Below are 19,023 nucleotides of genomic sequence, written 5' to 3' on the forward strand. Positions count from 1 at the left end.
CGTAATAGAGTCAAACGTCTTGCACCCTCAGTGCAGATAAACGCAGTTCTCCATCCCACCCCGTCTGTAAAATAACAGAATACGGGTAACATTGAAAGATGATGTCGGAAACTTCCGAGTTTCACACCCACCTATATAGGCACACCAAATTCTGTAATAATGAGCTGCCGTAAGCGGCTTCCTAGCTCGTAACATGGTTGGTATAACCGATACTGTAATGCCCTATTTCTTTTCTTAAGAGGGCGGTCTGAACCACCACCCCGTAAACCGCAGCCGCAGTACATAGGTAAATAGGGGTAAAAGAACGGTCCCTGTTGTACAGGTTGGACGTATTATGAGCGGGCAAAGATCGTGTGCAATTATTCCTTGGAGATTCGAGAAGCAAGCTCTCCGAAACCCATGAGATATCACTAGTATGACTGTGACGAACTGTCTTATGATCCGTTTTAGCAACGGAGAGAGCAGCGGAAAACGGTGGAACCAGATACACGAGGCTGTATGACCACACGAATGTGAGAACCTCCACCGCCACTGCCCTTGTGATCTGTCGTTCTGTACACATACTGAGCGTTTGTAATTGTGGCGAGATGTCATCATGTATACCTGAGGGTAACCCCACCTGTGGATTCACATATGAAACACCTCTGGATTTAATGCCCAGTTTTCTGGATAAAAATCCCGACGGTTGAGATCATCTGTCTAACAGATGTCCACTCCCGGAATGAATCCCGTCGACAACATCACCTAATGGTGTTCTGGGCAATTGAGGATTCGAGCTACCTCCCGCATTGCCATGCGGCTTCTCGGTCCTCCCTGGTTGTTGTGTATGCAACTCCCGTTGCGTTGTCTGACTGCACTTGGACAGACTGAAAGCGAAGCATGTAGTGCATTGTAAATTGCACGGAGTTCCAGGACATTTATAGACAGCAATCTGTCGTGATTCGTTTTAGAACCCCTGTCGCTGATCTTTTTAACTACAACTCCTCAACCTCTGAGACTCTCGTCCAGAGTATATACACCCACGCCCCCCTGTGGGAAACGCGAGTGAAACTCGGCGAACTAAAGCGCTTTGAAAACACATCATTGTTTCTAATAGGCGAATACACCAATGTACCACTAGTGTGCGTGGCTTTTGCACTAATTGTACTAGATGGTATATTTCTTTCTGGTGTAGTAGGTAAATCTCTTTGATTTACCGTATGTATAATCTTACCTAGGAATTGAAGTCGTTCAGACGGAATTAGATACGATTGTTTTTGAACTTAACCTGCCACCGTGTACGTTAGTAGCGCAAGTAAGAGGAACTTCTGTTGAGACAGAGTTCTTATGAGCAGATCGTCTAAGTATGGAACGATTGTCACCGCCAGGGCTCTGAAATGAGCTATTGTCACCAACATCACTTTGGTGAATACCCGAGGCGTTGACCAGAGGCCAAACGGTAGAACCTGAAATGGGTAATGGTTGTGGCGTATTGCAAAACGCAAGAACCTGTGATGCGGTGACCAAACCGGAATGGGTAAACACGCATTGTGAAGATCAAGCGCAATCATGCAATCTTCTGGCTCCAAATATGCAAATACTAACCGCAGAAAATCCATCTTCAATCTGTAGTAAGTGACTTGCTGATTGAGACTGCGACGGAGCCCTCCGGCTTCGTTACCCCAAACAGAGGGGAATAAGTAACCCTGACTCTGTTGGTGTACCAGACCTGGAAATAAAACAGCTGAACCCAGCAGAGACTGAATGGCCACCTGCCAAAACGCCTAATTTCGTCCGACAGAGGCAGTCCTGTCTTTTAAACTGTAAATAGCGGATACATACATGAGTGGATGTTTGGAAACCCGGCAAATGTCACGTGTAAAGGCGCGCTTCCACAATTGGAAATTCTAGATGGCCTGAGAGGCCGTTAAGCCACTGGCTTGTTGACTTTAGCACCCTGGCGTTACAAGTCGTGACTGCTTTTGTACCACAGCCTTGAAAAGACTGAAGTCTAAAGGGATTAAACGTTGGGCCAAAGTATTTTCGTCTGAATATCAAATTTAGGACCAAACAACTTCTGGCCTTGTTTTGGTGAAACTAGCGACGATGAAAAGCGAGAATCGTGTCAGCAGAAGCTTTACCGAGATACTCTGCAGCTTTTTATTAACAGTGATCGTCATTGTTTCCATACATAGAGCGCCCTAGTGACCCAAATGTATCCTGGGTGTTTATAATGTTTGTCACAGACGAATTCACCAATGACGGATTGTCCCATTTAGATGTGGAAACGGGTAAATAGATTTAAATGTTAGTCAGATATTCTAAATAATAACTCATTGAAGATCTGTTGTTTATGAAAATCGACAGATTAGATGTTAGAGTCTACTTAGTCTCTGTAACAATTGAGACACTGACTCACTGTTATTAGCAATGTATGGTTGTCAAAACCCCGCACTATCTGACTGCTGGTCTAATGTGCCCTCCTCACTTGTAGGTATCGCTGTGAGGTCTGACATATAATTGTCAGATTAAATTATAAGACCAGTTAAATTAACACCCTGGTACCCAAAGGGAAATTGGACCTTTGGAAATACTGAGACTCCTTTGTTAGAGCTGGCGGAGTAACTTCCGAGACTCCGATCTTACCGCTCCTGTCGAGCGGAGTTATGCTTAACATAGGATCTGGGACTGACCCGGCTTCCGGAGTGGAAACGTACAAACCAACAGAATTTGTGGTAGATTTATGTACAGCCATTGTAGTAAACCTTATATTTAGTCTGTGTTGGAGGCTTACCCCTTATACAGACAGACACCACAATAGCCAAATGACAGACACTTGCACTAATTAGTAAAATGTTTACTTAAATTGCGTAATATATATATATATATATATATATATATATATATATATATTTATGGCTAAATACAGTTTACATGGGCCTATGTGAAACCTGAACCAAATTTCCCACAAACACCCCCGCGCCTCCGGTGGCGTAGAGATGTAGTGTAGGAATGTTCTGGAATTACCACTGGAAGAACAGGAAACATGATTAAAAATGGCCCCCATGCCATGCTTGCATTGAAACTCATAGGAGAAGTTACAATACCTGCTGCCACTGAGACTCACAGTCTAGTATACACTGATAATCCCATGCAGGTTACAATACAATCACAGGCAGGTGTAATATAAGCTCTGCCTGCAGTTATTATGTATTAATATCTTCTATAGCTATTCTGTTAATATTAATAACTTCTATAGATAAAATATATATATATAAGCTCAACAGCCTATTACACTTGTAGCATCTGGCAGCTGCAGCCACGCAGTAATCTGCCAGGTCCCCCACTCCCTCCCCCTTCCCTGTACTCCCTGTAGCGCTGTGTCTCAGCGGGGAGCTGGGAAGCTTTTTGCAGGGAGGCGAAGTACCATAGCCAAGATCAGCAGAGATCGGCTGGCCGGAGCGCGGCGTTGCTAAGCAAGCTGGCCGGGTCTGTTTTTGAGAGCACCGCTGTGAGAAGCGCTGTGCGGCGGGTCTCCGCCCCCCCCCCCTCTCTGTACTCCCTGTAGCGCTGAGTTAGCGGTGAGCCGGGACGCTCACTGCAGGGAGACGAGAGACATTCAAAGTAGCGGAGGATGGATTGCCGGGCCGCGTAGCTGTGCTAGTCAAGCTGCGGCGGGTCTCCCCCTCTGTGCGCTGCACTTTTCATACAGCGCTGACGGCGCGCCTGGTCGGAAGACGGAGCGCCTGGGTCTGGAGAACGGAGCGGCAGACGGAGCTTTGGACGGAGCGGCTGGGCTAAGTGGCAGTGCGGTAGTGAGCGGCGCACCCAACGGACCCCACACAGCGGGGCGGCCGCCTGCGCTGACCGCCCCGTTTCCCCAGCATACCTTTTGTAGGAGGTCTGCGACGGGCTTCTAAGCTCAGAGCTCTCCGGTCATAGCTGCGACGGGGCTTCTATCTGTAAGCTCCGTCCAGCTGTTGATCACTTTTTCATGGCTGTAACGGGGCTTCTTTCTGTAAGCTCCGTTCAGCTGTTGCAGACAGTGGGCTGCCTGTGGCTGTGAGGGTGCTCTTTGTGAGGACCGACACGCCATGCGCTGCCCATGCAGCGGCACTATCCCGGACCCATGTTTTTCAAGAAACTGGGAAGGGATGTAGTAAAAAGTAAAAATCAGGATTTTGGTACTTACCGATAAATCCCTTTCTCCGATTCCACAGGGGCCACTGGAGTGTAGTTACAATGGGGAGATAGTAGGTGGTATTGGTAGCTGGCACTTTAAAAATTCTCACACTGTGGCTAGCTCCTCCCCTACTATCTCCCCTCCAAGCCAGTCTACGTTAAACTGTGCCCGAGGAGAGCTGTAATAAACAAACCGTAAGGTAGAGGAGGTTAACGACGCCCTGTAAACCAGGCGAACACAAACTAAACCTGGAACAGAACCTGACAAAAAACCAGGCTAGCCTGAACCCAACAAGCAGTCATATGGTGATCTGCAATCGTTAATCAAACAAAAATCAGGAGAAACAGCGCTGGGCGGGCGTCCAGTGGCCCCTGTGGAATCGGAGAAAGGGATTTATCGGTAAGTACCAAAATCCTGATTTCTCCTTCATCCACTAGGGGCCACTGGAGTGTAGTTACAATGGGGACGTCCCAGAGCTCCCAAAAAACGGGTGGGAAAGCGCTGAGAGTCCTGTAAAAACTGCTCGGCCAAACAGTGATGCAGAGGCCGTAAAAGTGTCAAACTTGTAGAATTTGACAAAACGAATGTCGGTTTGACCAAGTAGCCGCCCGACAAAATATTCATGGAGACCCCGCGGGCGGCTGCCCACGAAGGTCTTACAATGCGCGTAAAGCGCGCTGAATTGGAAAACGGAGGTTCCCTAGTAACCGCCAAGAAGACTGTCTGATGATCAGATGTATCCAACTGTCCAGCATATGCTGGGGCCCCGGCTATTTAGTACGGGAGCATCGTCCAGAGCAAAGAAGAAAAAACACTTCATCGAATAGCCTGAGACCTCTGTAGAGAGAGTTGACGAGCCCTGACAACATTCAGAGAGGATTGAAAACCACTAGTGTCAGATTTATATGAAAAATGGACCTCCCCTCTGGAAGAAACGACCGCTGAGGCCGAAGCCGAGCCCGGGGAGTTGCCAATAGAGTACTCCCTGAACAAGAGGCCGAACTTACGGCCGCTAGGCTAATCTCATTTGGAAGAAAAGCGAAAAAGGCAGAGACCTAAAATTCCGGTCAGTGTGGTTTGAAGCGCAGCGGAGCAAAAAACCTCCCAGAGAAACCAAAGATGAATGGTAACTGGAAGAAGGGGGAAAAACCCCCTTTTATCTTCATTATGTTCCATAAAGTTTTCCCAAAGTGGCAAAAGCGAGAAGAGGTAATAGACTTCTGAAATCGGAGCCCAGTAGGCCTAACCGAACTAGGGAACTCCTCCCTTCTGAGGTCTCGTGAACAGTCACACGGGTAACCGAAACCAGTGTAAAATTGAACAAGGAGAAAAAAAAAAAAAAGGAGCCTGTTGAAGTAGACAGTCCAGTCGAGGTAGGAGCCAAGGCTCCTCTACTGACAACAGGCGTATCTGTATCTTCAAGTCATGCGTGGCCCAACCAGCGCCACCGAGAGGACTAGCACGCATAATCCCCTCCTGTGTTACTGAACATGAAGTAGAAATAGAAAAGGAGGCAGGATAGAATAACCAGAAAACTCCCCGGAGCCCTGAGGGCCTCCACGGCTACTGCCGTCCGAGAGTAATAAAGGGTTAAAGAGTCAGTCAGAACGCCCTGAGGTCGATCCGAAATCTCCGCCCACAGCGGACCAGCTGACAAAACTCCGGGGCATGTTCCCTCACCCAGGAGTCTGACCTGGTGGCTTGATCTGGAAACAAGATTGTTGTCCCCCGTTCCGAGAGGAATGGAGGCGACCACTCATTACGTCGCAACTTGACTGAAGAAATAGAGTCTCTGGTGCCGAGGAATGAAAAAACCTCTGACGGACCGTGTTGAGAAACGTCTATGCGGAGCATAAATTGGATCTGTGTCGAATCAGAAGCTCGTGGATCCTCCGGATATTCAGAAGCCACCTAATGTACAGAGTGGGATAGTAGCAGTAAATTGTCCCATTAGGGAACCAACGTCACCCACTGCCCTTGAAAAAGAGTTATTCTGTTATCTTCCTAAACTCTGTGGGAGCGGAAGAGAGAAGAGTAAAGGACTTACAGTGAAAATGAGAATCCTGTTAAGGGGGAATCTGAGAAAAGCCTGTCCAACGGAAATCAGTAAACAGGCATCTCTGAAGACAAGGGACACGTAAAACTCCCTTTCTTGTTTAAACTAGCAATCACAGACTAAAAGGATTGTAAGGCCAGAATAGGCCTGTCCGAGCCACTTGGCTTCGGAACGTGAAAAGAAAACAAAGGCCTGAGAACTGTCCTAATTCAAATGATGTGTAAAACAGGGATCAACACCCTTTGCGGTTAGAAACCTATGGAGCGCAGCCTGCAGTATGACTCTCTTGTCATCGTAAATCAGCCGACCCATGCCGAGGGACTCCTGAGACGGTTGTAACCGCCCAAGCCTTCTCCCATCGACCTGCGCCTACCCTGGGACCCTGCAGGTGTAATGGGTGTATAGGATGACATAAAATCAGACTGGACTGAGGATGTTGAACCTCTGCTTCAGCCTTTTTACCCTGAGAACCCCTGGCAACGAAGATATCACCCGTGTGGAGTCAAAAACCTGAAAGGGCACGAAAAAATCTAAAGGGAAGACCAGTAAAGGTCTGTCTTGGAGCTGGGGCAGTAGTAGGAGAAATCAAAGTGGACCTACCTCCATTGGTTCAAGAAATCCTGCAGAAAGTTCCTTCCCCAGAACCATCTGCCCCGTAGGATTTCATGTTTACTTGTCACTGTCGCAGCCCCAGAGGTCGTCGGGTTAAGACAGCCCAAGCGAAGATGCAGGGTCCGAGTCTGTAGACATGGAGACCTCCAAGGAACATAAAGCAGAATCGTGATTCTGACCTGTATCAAAGTATCAATTGATCCTGATGCGAAGCATCCTGTAACCTAGAGGACAATTGTTCCCCAACCTACCTGCTCCGGATACGGTAGAACTATGCTGCCGCATATGTCGATGGATCCCTGAGCAAGGTTGCCTCAGGAAAACGGCGGCTTGATGGACCGGCGATACACCGAGGTGTATACCCTAGAGAGGTTCTGATACCATCTCCTGCCATCTGCGGGGAAAAGATAGGAAAACAAACCTTGTTTGATACCTGATATTGTGTATTCGGGTGTCTGTCGGCCGCCTACCGGAGCCTGCCCAGCTCATCCGAAACTGAACCAGTCGCTGTCATTTTCGTCAATGGCGTGGAACCCTGATGGACTTGACGTGTCCTCCTCCTTTACCTGCAGTATCAGATGAACTGCTGTATTATGTACCTGTATATTCTGAGACACTGGTTCAGATCCACAGAAAACAGACATCAGTAATGCATGGAATGTTAGCAAAGTTTCTTTTTGGAAAGGTGTGTTTGGTCCCGCTGTGATTTGATCCTGTGACCTTGGAAACCAAAGTCCAAGGGCTTACCTGATGAGCTATTGTCTGGTTAATAGTGACATTACCTGCATCATTGATCAAACAGGGGTGTGCAGGTGCGTGGAGGGCGAAGCAGATGGCTCCGCCGCATACTTCACACCTAAGAGGGAATTCTTCGACTATCCCAGGAGAGACAAACGAAAGGAGAAAAGGTGGGTTAAATAAACAGAGCCCTACGTAAGGTCTGCACTATAATGTGTAGTGACCGATACGATTAAAATAAACTTTCTGGAGCAGCGGAGACCTGAACCAGCAACGCTGCGCTGTGGGACAGGAGTCTTAGCCCTAGGCTATAGGAGTTCTCCTTAAAGTTTTGTTTGGATTCAAACCCCTGTTCAGATACCCGCTACTAGCGTACTGAGCCGCAGCGCTATTTGTCTGATGCCTTACACGCATTCCACAATTACAAATAGCATTAGTAACTAGTGACAACAAGGAATAATAAAGGGAAGGCAACACCCCGCCCTGTATTTAGTGTACCGCTAATTAAGGTGCACCAGATGTTTCTCTGAGGTTCCGCTGGCTTTTCAAAATGGTGACCAGCCTGTGAGAAAGATGGGGGAAAATGTTATGTGCAAGATGTTGTTATTAGAAAACATTGCGGAAGTAGCCTACAGCACCTGGTATTCCCAGGCGGTCTCCCATCCAAGTACTAACCGGGCCTGACCCTGCTTAGTTTCCGAGATCAGACGAGATCGGGCGTGTTCAGGGTGGTGTGGCCGTAGGCTTTTATCCCCTATATCTGGTATTTTATGGATTTATCTATATACATACCTACACGCACTTAAATATATATATATCTATATATATACATGCACAAACATAACTATATATGTATATATACACACACACACCGTAGGTAAATAAATACTGCACAGTAGATCCTTTTAATTATTATTGAGCTGAGTCCCAGCTACTGTAATAGAGCAGGTTCCCTGATTTGCAAGTAGGAAAATGCTGGGTAGAGGAGTCTACTGCAGGAGGAATGTATCTATATTTCAGCAGCCTGAAGTATCGAAAAGTTACAAATCCCAGAGCTGTTGCCTAGCGACGGGGAGACCTGGGAGCCCGCAGAGTAAAGCGGGTTAACTGTTAATATACCTGGGACTTTATTTGTATTTGTCTCTGAGTATGCAAGATTAGCCCACTGGGCTATAGGAGACACTGCAAATATGAAGCCAGGTCTGTGCAGGGAGGAAATGGCCGCCAGAGTGAAACTCCTCTGGGCTATGCGATAAAATCTATATAGTGGATAACTGGATTAGTGCTGAGCCACTCTGACTATATCACATTCTCCTCAGCACCATGTGCATTAAACTCACATAAATGCCTATTACACTATAACAGTGGCCGGGGAGCGGAGAATGCTGAGCCCGCTGTACAGAGCAGGAGTTAGCTCCGCCCCCCGGCTATGGCGCCTTATTGCAAAACTAAGCGGGAAGCGAGCTGTACCCTCCGCTGGGCCTGCGAGTCACCGCCGGGGAGCGCTGAGCCCGCTATACAGCGCTAGTAGAGCCCTGTATCTGCTAGCCGCCGCCGGGGAGTGTTGCGCTGAACAGAGCGCGAGTCGCCGCCTGGGAGCAGGGAGCGCTGAGCTCGCTCTACAGAGCGGGACTTAGCTCCGCCCCCTCCGTACAAGGCGCCAAATTTAAACATTGCTTTGCGCTCGAGCGGGATCCCTGTGCCGGCTCTGTGAGTCGCGCTGAGTGGGGATCTGTGCGGGGGGTGCGGGGAGCTGGGGGAGCAGAGGGTTATCAGAATGACACACACACGTTTTTCAGTCAGGGTTGTATAAACACATACTCAGCCTCCCCCAATCATCCTGTCTGTTTCTCCATGAGGAGGACAGGTAAGGATACAATAAAGTACATTACAGCCCCAGAGAGCCCTTCTGGAGTGGGTTGTACAACAATAAACAGTGCATTGCTCTAAAAACATACATAGCCACCACAAATAAAGTATACTTCACTCACCACTGTGTTCTTGGTGGATCGGCCCCGACACACGCCGCACGCAGCGGCGTCCAGCCGGAATCTTCTGTGGTGGGGTGGTCCCGACACAAGCCGCACGCAGCGGTGTCCGACCATTTTTGATACTCACCGCTGCCATGCTGCCGGAATCTTCTGCTGGATGGAGTGGCCGCGACACGCGCCGCACGCAGCGGTGTCCGCCAACTCAGGAGAGCTCAGTGTCTCCCTCAGCCGGGGCCCATCCCTAGCCGCACGCAGCTGCGATGGGACCCCGCCGGCAGCTCCCACGGTGCAGACTGGCAGTGGCAGAGCTGCCAGTCTGTGAGTGTGTGTAAGAAAAATAAAATAATAAAGAAAAAAGAAGAAAATTCTTCAGCTAAACCCAAGTGAACCAGCTACCTCGGGCACTTAACTAAGACTGGCTTGGAGGGGAGATAGTAGGGGAGGAGCTAGCCACAGTGTGAGAATTTTTAAAGTGCCAGCTACCAATACCACCTACTATCTCCCCATTGTAACTACACTCCAGTGGCCCCTAGTGGATGAAGGAGAAATGAAAAATTAATAAAAATCTTCCACCAAGTGTGGGAACTCCCACAAGCCTTGTTCTTGCTGTGAGCACGGAAAAAACACTGAGGTCGTACACTGAGGTACTCTGGGATATGGAGGGGTGGAGAGTTCTAAATTTAAATATTCAGTGCCTTTGTTTCTGCTACGCCGTCCATATCCCAAGAGTACTCCAGTGACCCCTAGTGGATGAAAAAGAAATACACAGGCTCACCTCCTTCTGTAGCTATGTATGATCAGTATCTCACTACTGAACCTGAAATGGTGCGAGGCCTCTGAGGAGACTCCTACGTTCCTGTTTCCATGTAGTGTTATGTACAATATACACAGTGTCACCTCCTTCTGTAGCTATGTATGATCAGTGTATCTCACTACTGAACCTGAAATGGTGCGAGGCCTCTGAGGAGACTCCTACGTTCCTGTTTCCATGTAGTGTCATGTACAATATACAGTGTCACCTCCTTCTGTAGCAATGTATGACCGATGTATCTCACTACTGAACCTGAAATGGTGCGAGGCCTCTGAGGAGACTCCCACGTTCCTTTTTCCATGTAGTGTTATGTACAATATACACAGGCTCACCTCCTTCTGTAGCTATGTATGATCAGTATCTCACTAATGAACCTGAAATGGTGCGAGGCCTCTGAGGAGACTCCCACGTTCCTGTTTCCATGTAGTGTCATGTACAATATACACAGGCTCACCTCCTTCTGTAGCTATGTATGATCAGTATCTCACTACTGAACCTGAAATGGTGCGAGGCCTCTGAGGAGACTCCCACGTTCCTGTTTCCATGTAGTGTTATGTACAATATACAGTGTCACCTCCTTCTGTAGCTATGTATGATCAGTATCTCACTACTGAACCTGAAATGGTGCGAGGCCTCTGAGGAGACTCCTACGTTCCTGTTTCCATGTAGTGTTATGTACAATATACACAGTGTCACCTCCTTCTGTAGCTATGTATGACCGGTGTATCTCACTACTGAACCTGAAATGGTGCGAGGCCTCTGAGGAGACTCCCACGTTCCTGTTTCCATGTAGTGTTATGTACAATATACACAGGCTCACCTCCTTCTGTAGCTATGTATGATCAGTATCTCACTACTGAACCTGAAATGGTGCGAGGCCTCTGAGGAGACTCCCACGTTCCTGTTTCCATGCAGTGTTATGTACAATATACACAGTGTCACCTCCTTCTGTAGCTATGTATGATCAGTATCTCACTACTGAACCTGAAATGGTGCGAGGCCTCTGAGGAGGCTCCCACGTTCCTGTTTCCATGTAGTGTTATGTACAATATACACAGTGTCACCTCCTTCTGTAGCTATGTATGACCGGTGTATCTCACTAATGAACCTGAAATGGTGCGAGGCCTCTGAGGAGACTCCTACGTTCCTGTTTCCATGTAGTGTTATGTACAATATACACAGGCTCACCTCCTTCTGTAGCTATGTATGATCAGTATCTCACTACTGAACCTGAAATGGTGCGAGGCCTCTGAGGAGACTCCTACGTTCCTGTTTCCATGTAGTGTCATGTACAATATACAGTGTCACCTCCTTCTGTAGCTATGTATGACCGGTGTATCTCACTACTGAACCTGAAATGGTGCGAGGCCTCTGAGGAGACTCCTACGTTCCTGTTTCCATGTAGTGTTATGTACAATATACACAGTGTCACCTCCTTCTGTAGCTATGTATGACCGGTGTATCTCACTACTGAACCTGAAATAGTGCGAGGCCTCTGAGGAGACTCCTACGTTCCTGTTTCCATGTAGTGTTATGTACAATATACACAGGCTCACCTCCTTCTGTAGCTATGTATGATCAGTATCTCACTACTGAACCTGAAATGGTGCGAGGCCTCTGAGGAGACTCCTACGTTCCTGTTTCCATGTAGTGTCATGTACAATATACACAATGTCACCTCCTTCTGTAGCTATGTATGATCAGTATCTCACTAATGAACCTGAAATGGTGCGAGGCCTCTGAGGAGACTCCTACGTTCCTGTTTCCATGTAGTGTCATGTACAATATACACAGTCTCACCTCCTTCTGTAGCTATGTATGACCGGTGTATCTCACTAATGAACCTGAAATAGTGCGAGGCCTCTGAGGAGACTCCTACGTTCCTGTTTCCATGTAGTGTTATGTACAATATACACAGGCTCACCTCCTTCTGTAGCTATGTATGATCAGTATCTCACTACTGAACCTGAAATGGTGCGAGGCCTCTGAGGAGACTCCTACGTTCCTGTTTCCATGTAGTGTCATGTACAATATACACAATGTCACCTCCTTCTGTAGCTATGTATGATCAGTATCTCACTAATGAACCTGAAATGGTGCGAGGCCTCTGAGGAGACTCCTACGTTCCTGTTTCCATGTAGTGTCATGTACAATATACACAGTCTCACCTCCTTCTGTAGCTATGTATGACCGGTGTATCTCACTAATGAACCTGAAATAGTGCGAGGCCTCTGAGGAGACTCCTACGTTCCTGTTTCCATGTAGTGTTATGTACAATATACACAGGCTCACCTCCTTCTGTAGCTATGTATGATCAGTATCTCACTACTGAACCTGAAATGGTGCGAGGCCTCTGAGGAGACTCCTACGTTCCTGTTTCCATGTAGTGTTATGTACAATATACACAGTGTCACCTCCTTCTGTAGCTATGTATGATCAGTATCTCACTACTGAACCTGAAATGGTGCGAGGCCTCTGAGGAGACTCCTACGTTCCTGTTTCCATGTAGTGTTATGTACAATATACACAGGCTCACCTCCTTCTGTAGCTATGTATGATCAGTATCTCACTACTGAACCTGAAATGGTGCGAGGCCTCTGAGGAGACTCCCACGTTCCTGTTTCCATGTAGTGTTATGTACAATATACACAGTGTCACCTCCTTCTGTAGCTATGTATGACCGGTGTATGTCACTACTGAACCTGAAATGGTGCGAGCCCTCTGAGGAGACTCCCACGTTCCTGTTTCCATGTAGTGTTATGTACAATATACACAGTGTCACCTCCTTCTGTAGCTATGTATGACCGGTGTATCTCACTACTGAACCTGAAATGGTGCGAGGCCTCTGAGGAGACTCCTACGTTCCTGTTTCCATGTAGTGTTATGTACAATATACACAGTGTCACCTCCTTCTGTAGCTATGTATGGCCGGTGTATCTCACTACTGAACCTGAAATGGTGCGAGGCCTCTGAGGAGACTCCTACGTTCCTGTTTCCATGTAGTGTTATGTACAATATACACAGTGTCACCTCCTTCTGTAGCTATGTATGATCAGTATCTCACTAATGAACCTGAAATGGTGCGAGGCCTCTGAGGAGACTCCCACGTTCCTGTTTCCATGCAGTGTTATGTACAATATACACAGGCTCACCTCCTTCTGTAGCTATGTATGATCAGTATCTCACTACTGAACCTGAAATGGTGCGAGGCCTCTGAGGAGACTCCTACGTTCCTGTTTCCATGTAGTGTTATGTACAATATACACAGGCTCACCTCCTTCTGTAGCTATGTATGATCAGTATCTCACTAATGAACCTGAAATGGTGCGAGGCCTCTGAGGAGACTCCTACGTTCCTGTTTCCATGTAGTGTTATGTACAATATACACAGGCTCACCTCCTTCTGTAGCTATGTATGACCGGTGTATCTCACTACTGAACCTGAAATGGTGCGAGGCCTCTGAGGAGACTCCTACGTTCCTGTTTCCATGTAGTGTTATGTACAATATACACAGGCTCACCTCCTTCTGTAGCTATGTATGATCAGTATCTCACTACTGAACCTGAAATGGTGCGAGGCCTCTGAGGAGACTCCTACGTTCCTGTTTCCATGTAGTGTCATGTACAATATACACAGTGTCACCTCCTTCTGTAGCTATGTATGATCAGTATCTCACTACTGAACCTGAAATGGTGCGAGGCCTCTGAGGAGACTCCCACGTTCCTGTTTCCATGTAGTGTTATGTACAATATACACAGGCTCACCTCCTTCTGTAGCTATGTATGATCAGTATCTCACTAATGAACCTGAAATAGTGCGAGGCCTCTGAGGAGACTCCTACGTTCCTGTTTCCATGTAGTGTCATGTACAATGGCCCTCATTCCGAGTTGTTCGCTCGTTCTTTTTCATCGCATCGCAGTGAAAATCCGCTTAGTACGCATGCGCAAAGTTCGCACTGCGACTGCGCCAAGTAACTTTACTATGAAGAAAGTATTTTTACTCACGGCTTTTTCTTCGCTCCGGCGATCGTAATGTGATTGACAGGAAATGGGTGTTACTGGGCGGAAACACGGCGTTTCAGGGGCGTGTGGCTGAAAACGCTACCGTTTCCGGAAAAAACGCAGGAGTGGCCGGAGAAACGGTGGGAGTGTCTGGGCGAACGCTGGGTGTGTTTGTGACGTCAACCAGGAACGACAAGCACTGAAATGATCGCACAGGCAGAGTAAGTCTGGAGCTACTCTGAAACTGCTAAGTAGTTAGTAATCGCAATATTGCGAATACATCGGTCGCAATTTTAAGAAGCTAAGATTCACTCCCAGTAGGCGGCGGCTTAGCGTGTGTAACTCTGCTAAATTCGCCTTGCGACCGATCAACTCGGAATGAGGGCCAATATACACAGGCTCACCTCCTTCTGTAGCTATGTATGACCGGTGTATCTCACTAATGAACCTGAAATAGTGCGAGGCCTCTGAGGAGACTCCCACGTTCCTGTTTCCATGTAGTGTTATGTACAATATACACAGGCTCACCTCCTTCTGTAGCTATGTATGACCGGTGTATCTCACTACTGAACCTGAAATGGTGCGAGGCCTCTGAGGAGACTCCCACGTTCCTGTTTCCATGTAGTGTTATGTACAATATACACAGTGTCACCTCCTTCTGTAGCTATGTATGATCAGTATCTCACTACTGAACCTGAAATGGTGCGAGGCCTCTGAGGAGACTCCCACGTTCCTTTTTCCATGTAGTGTTATGTACAATATACACAGGCTCACCTCCTTCTGTAGCTATGTATGATCAGTATCTCACTAATGAACCTGAAATGGTGCGAGGCCTCTGAGGAGGCTCCCACGTTCCTGTTTCCATGTAGTGTTATGTACAATATACACAGGCTCACCTCCTTCTGTAGCTATGTATGATCAGTATCTCACTACTGAACCTGAAATAGTGCGAGGCCTCTGAGGAGACTCCTACGTTCCTGTTTCCATGCAGTGTTATGTACAATATACACAGTGTCACCTCCTTCTGTAGCTATGTATGACCGGTGTATCTCACTAATGGACCTGAAATGGTGCGAGGCCTCTGAGGAGACTCCTACGTTCCTGTTTCCATGTAGTGTTATGTACAATATACACAGTGTCACCTCCTTCTGTAGCTATGTATGACCGGTGTATCTCACTAATGAACCTGAAATGGTGCGAGGCCTCTGAGGAGACTCCTACGTTCCTGTTTCCATGTAGTGTCATGTACAATATACAGTGTCACCTCCTTCTGTAGCTATGTATGACCGGTGTATCTCACTAATGAACCTGAAATGGTGCGAGGCCTCTGAGGAGACTCCTACGTTCCTTTTTCCATGTAGTGTTATGTACAATATACACAGGCTCACCTCCTTCTGTAGCTATGTATGACCGGTGTATCTCACTAATGAACCTGAAATAGTGCGAGGCCTCTGAGGAGACTCCTACGTTCCTGTTTCCATGTAGTGTTATGTACAATATACACAGGCTCACCTCCTTCTGTAGCTATGTATGATCAGTATCTCACTAATGAACCTGAAATGGTGCGAGGCCTCTGAGGAGACTCCCACGTTCCTGTTTCCATGTAGTGTTATGTACAATATACACAGTGTCACCTCCTTCTGTAGCTATGTATGATCAGTATCTCACTAATGAACCTGAAATGGTGCGAGGCCTCTGAGGAGACTCCCACGTTCCTGTTTCCATGTAGTGTTATGTACAATATACACAGGCTCACCTCCTTCTGTAGCTATGTATGATCAGTATCTCACTACTGAACCTGAAATAGTGCGAGGCCTCTGAGGAGACTCCTACGTTCCTGTTTCCATGCAGTGTTATGTACAATATACACAGTGTCACCTCCTTCTGTAGCTATGTATGACCGGTGTATCTCACTAATGGACCTGAAATGGTGCGAGGCCTCTGAGGAGACTCCTACGTTCCTGTTTCCATGTAGTGTTATGTACAATATACACAGTGTCACCTCCTTCTGTAGCTATGTATGACCGGTGTATCTCACTAATGAACCTGAAATGGTGCGAGGCCTCTGAGGAGACTCCTACGTTCCTGTTTCCATGTAGTGTCATGTACAATATACAGTGTCACCTCCTTCTGTAGCTATGTATGACCGGTGTATCTCACTAATGAACCTGAAATGGTGCGAGGCCTCTGAGGAGACTCCTACGTTCCTTTTTCCATGTAGTGTTATGTACAATATACACAGGCTCACCTCCTTCTGTAGCTATGTATGATCAGTATCTCACTAATGAACCTGAAATAGTGCGAGGCCTCTGAGGAGACTCCTACGTTCCTGTTTCCATGTAGTGTTATGTACAATATACACAGTGTCACCTCCTTCTGTAGCTATGTATGACCGGTGTATCTCACTACTGAACCTGAAATGGTGCGAGGCCTCTGAGGAGACTCCCACGTTCCTGTTTCCATGTAGTGTCATGTACAATATACAGTGTCACCTCCTTCTGTAGCTATGTATGACCGGTGTATCTCACTAATGAACCTGAAATGGTGCGAGGCCTCTGAGGAGACTCCTACGTTCCTGTTTCCATGTAGTGTCATGTACAATATACACAGGCTCACCTCCTTCTGTAGCTATGTATGACCGGTGTATCTCACTAATGAACCTGAAATGGTGCGAGGCCTCTGAGGAGGCTCCCACGTTCCTGTTTCCATGTAGTGTTATGTACAATATACACAGTGTCACCTCCTTCTGTAGCTATGTATGACCGGTGTATCTCACTACTGAACCTGAAATGGTGCGAGGCCTCTGAGGAGACTCCTACGTTCCTGTTTCCATGTAGTGTTATGTACAATATACACAGTGTCACCTCCTTCTGTAGCTATGTATGGCCGGTGTATCTCACTACTGAACCTGAAATGGTGCGAGGCCTCTGAGGAGGCTCCCACGTTCCTGTTTCCATGTAGTGTTATGTACAATATACACAGGCTCACCTCCTTCTGTAGCTATGTATGATCAGTATCTCACTAATGAACCTGAAATGGTGCGAGGCCTCTGAGGAGACTCCTACGTTTCTGTTTCCATGCAGTGTTATGTACAATATACACAGTGTCACCTCCTTCTGTAGCTATGTATGACCGGTGTATCTCACTAATGAACCTGAAATGGTGCGAGGCCTCTGAGGAGGCTCCTACGTTCCTGTTTCCATGTAGTGTTATGTACAATATACACAGTGTCACCTCCTTCTGTAGCTATGTATGACCGGTGTATCTCACTAATGAACCTGAAATGGTGCGAGGCCTCTGAGGAGACTCCCACGTTCCTGTTTCCATGCAGTGTTATGTACAATATACACAGGCTCACCTCCTTCTGTAGCTATGTATGATCAGTATCTCACTACTGAACCTGAAATAGTGCGAGGCCTCTGAGGAGACTCCTACGTTCCTGTTTCCATGTAGTGTTATGTACAATATACACAGTCTCACCTCCTTCTGTAGCTATGTATGACCGGTGTATCTCACTACTGAACCTGAAATAGTGCGAGGCCTCTGAGGAGGCTCCCACGTTCCTGTTTCCATGTAGTGTTATGTACAATATACACAGGCTCACCTCCTTCTGTAGCTATGTATGACCGGTGTATGTCACTACTGAACCTGAAATGGTGCGAGGCCTCTGAGGAGACTCCTACGTTCCTGTTTCCATGCAGTGTTATGTACAATATACACAGGCTCACCTCCTTCTGTAGCTATGTATGACCGGTGTATGTCACTACTGAACCTGAAATGGTGCGAGGCCTCTGAGGAGACTCCCACGTTCCTGTTTCCATGTAGTGTTATGTACAATATACACAGGCTCACCTCCTTCTGTAGCTATGTATGATCAGTATCTCACTACTGAACCTGAAATAGTGCGAGGCCTCTGAGGAGACTCCTACGTTCCTGTTTCCATGCAGTGTTATGTACAATATACACAGTGTCACCTCCTTCTGTAGCTATGTATGACCGGTGTATCTCACTAATGGACCTGAAATGGTGCGAGGCCTCTGAGGAGACTCCTACGTTCCTGTTTCCATGTAGTGTTATGTACAATATACACAGTGTCACCTCCTTCTGTAGCTATGTATGACCGGTGTATCTCACTAATGAACCTGAAATGGTGCGAGGCCTCTGAGGAGACTCCTACGTTCCTGTTTCCATGTAGTGTCATGTACAATATACAGTGTCACCTCCTTCTGTAGCTATGTATGACCGGTGTATCTCACTAATGAACCTGAAATGGTGCGAGGCCTCTGAGGAGACTCCTACGTTCCTTTTTCCATGTAGTGTTATGTACAATATACACAGGCTCACCTCCTTCTGTAGCTATGTATGATCAGTATCTCACTAATGAACCTGAAATAGTGCGAGGCCTCTGAGGAGACTCCTACGTTCCTGTTTCCATGTAGTGTTATGTACAATATACACAGTGTCACCTCCTTCTGTAGCTATGTATGACCGGTGTATCTCACTACTGAACCTGAAATGGTGCGAGGCCTCTGAGGAGACTCCCACGTTCCTGTTTCCATGTAGTGTCATGTACAATATACAGTGTCACCTCCTTCTGTAGCTATGTATGACCGGTGTATCTCACTAATGAACCTGAAATGGTGCGAGGCCTC

At 47.2% G+C, this 19,023-nt stretch overlaps 1 protein-coding gene and 1 non-coding gene across 3 annotated transcripts in view; both read right to left on the reverse strand.

Moving 5' to 3' along the window:
- Positions 1-19,023, reverse strand: part of TFIP11 (tuftelin interacting protein 11) — a 129,568-nt gene that overhangs the window by 42,929 nt on the left and 67,616 nt on the right. The window lies entirely within an intron of this gene.
- Positions 8,195-8,313, reverse strand: LOC134990468 (5S ribosomal RNA). The gene has a single exon (XR_010195283.1). It is a non-coding gene; the product is annotated as a 5S ribosomal RNA (ribosomal RNA).

This window comes from Pseudophryne corroboree, unplaced genomic scaffold, assembly GCF_028390025.1.
Source record: "Pseudophryne corroboree isolate aPseCor3 unplaced genomic scaffold, aPseCor3.hap2 scaffold_1168, whole genome shotgun sequence".
Lineage (NCBI taxonomy): Eukaryota > Metazoa > Chordata > Amphibia > Anura > Myobatrachidae > Pseudophryne > Pseudophryne corroboree.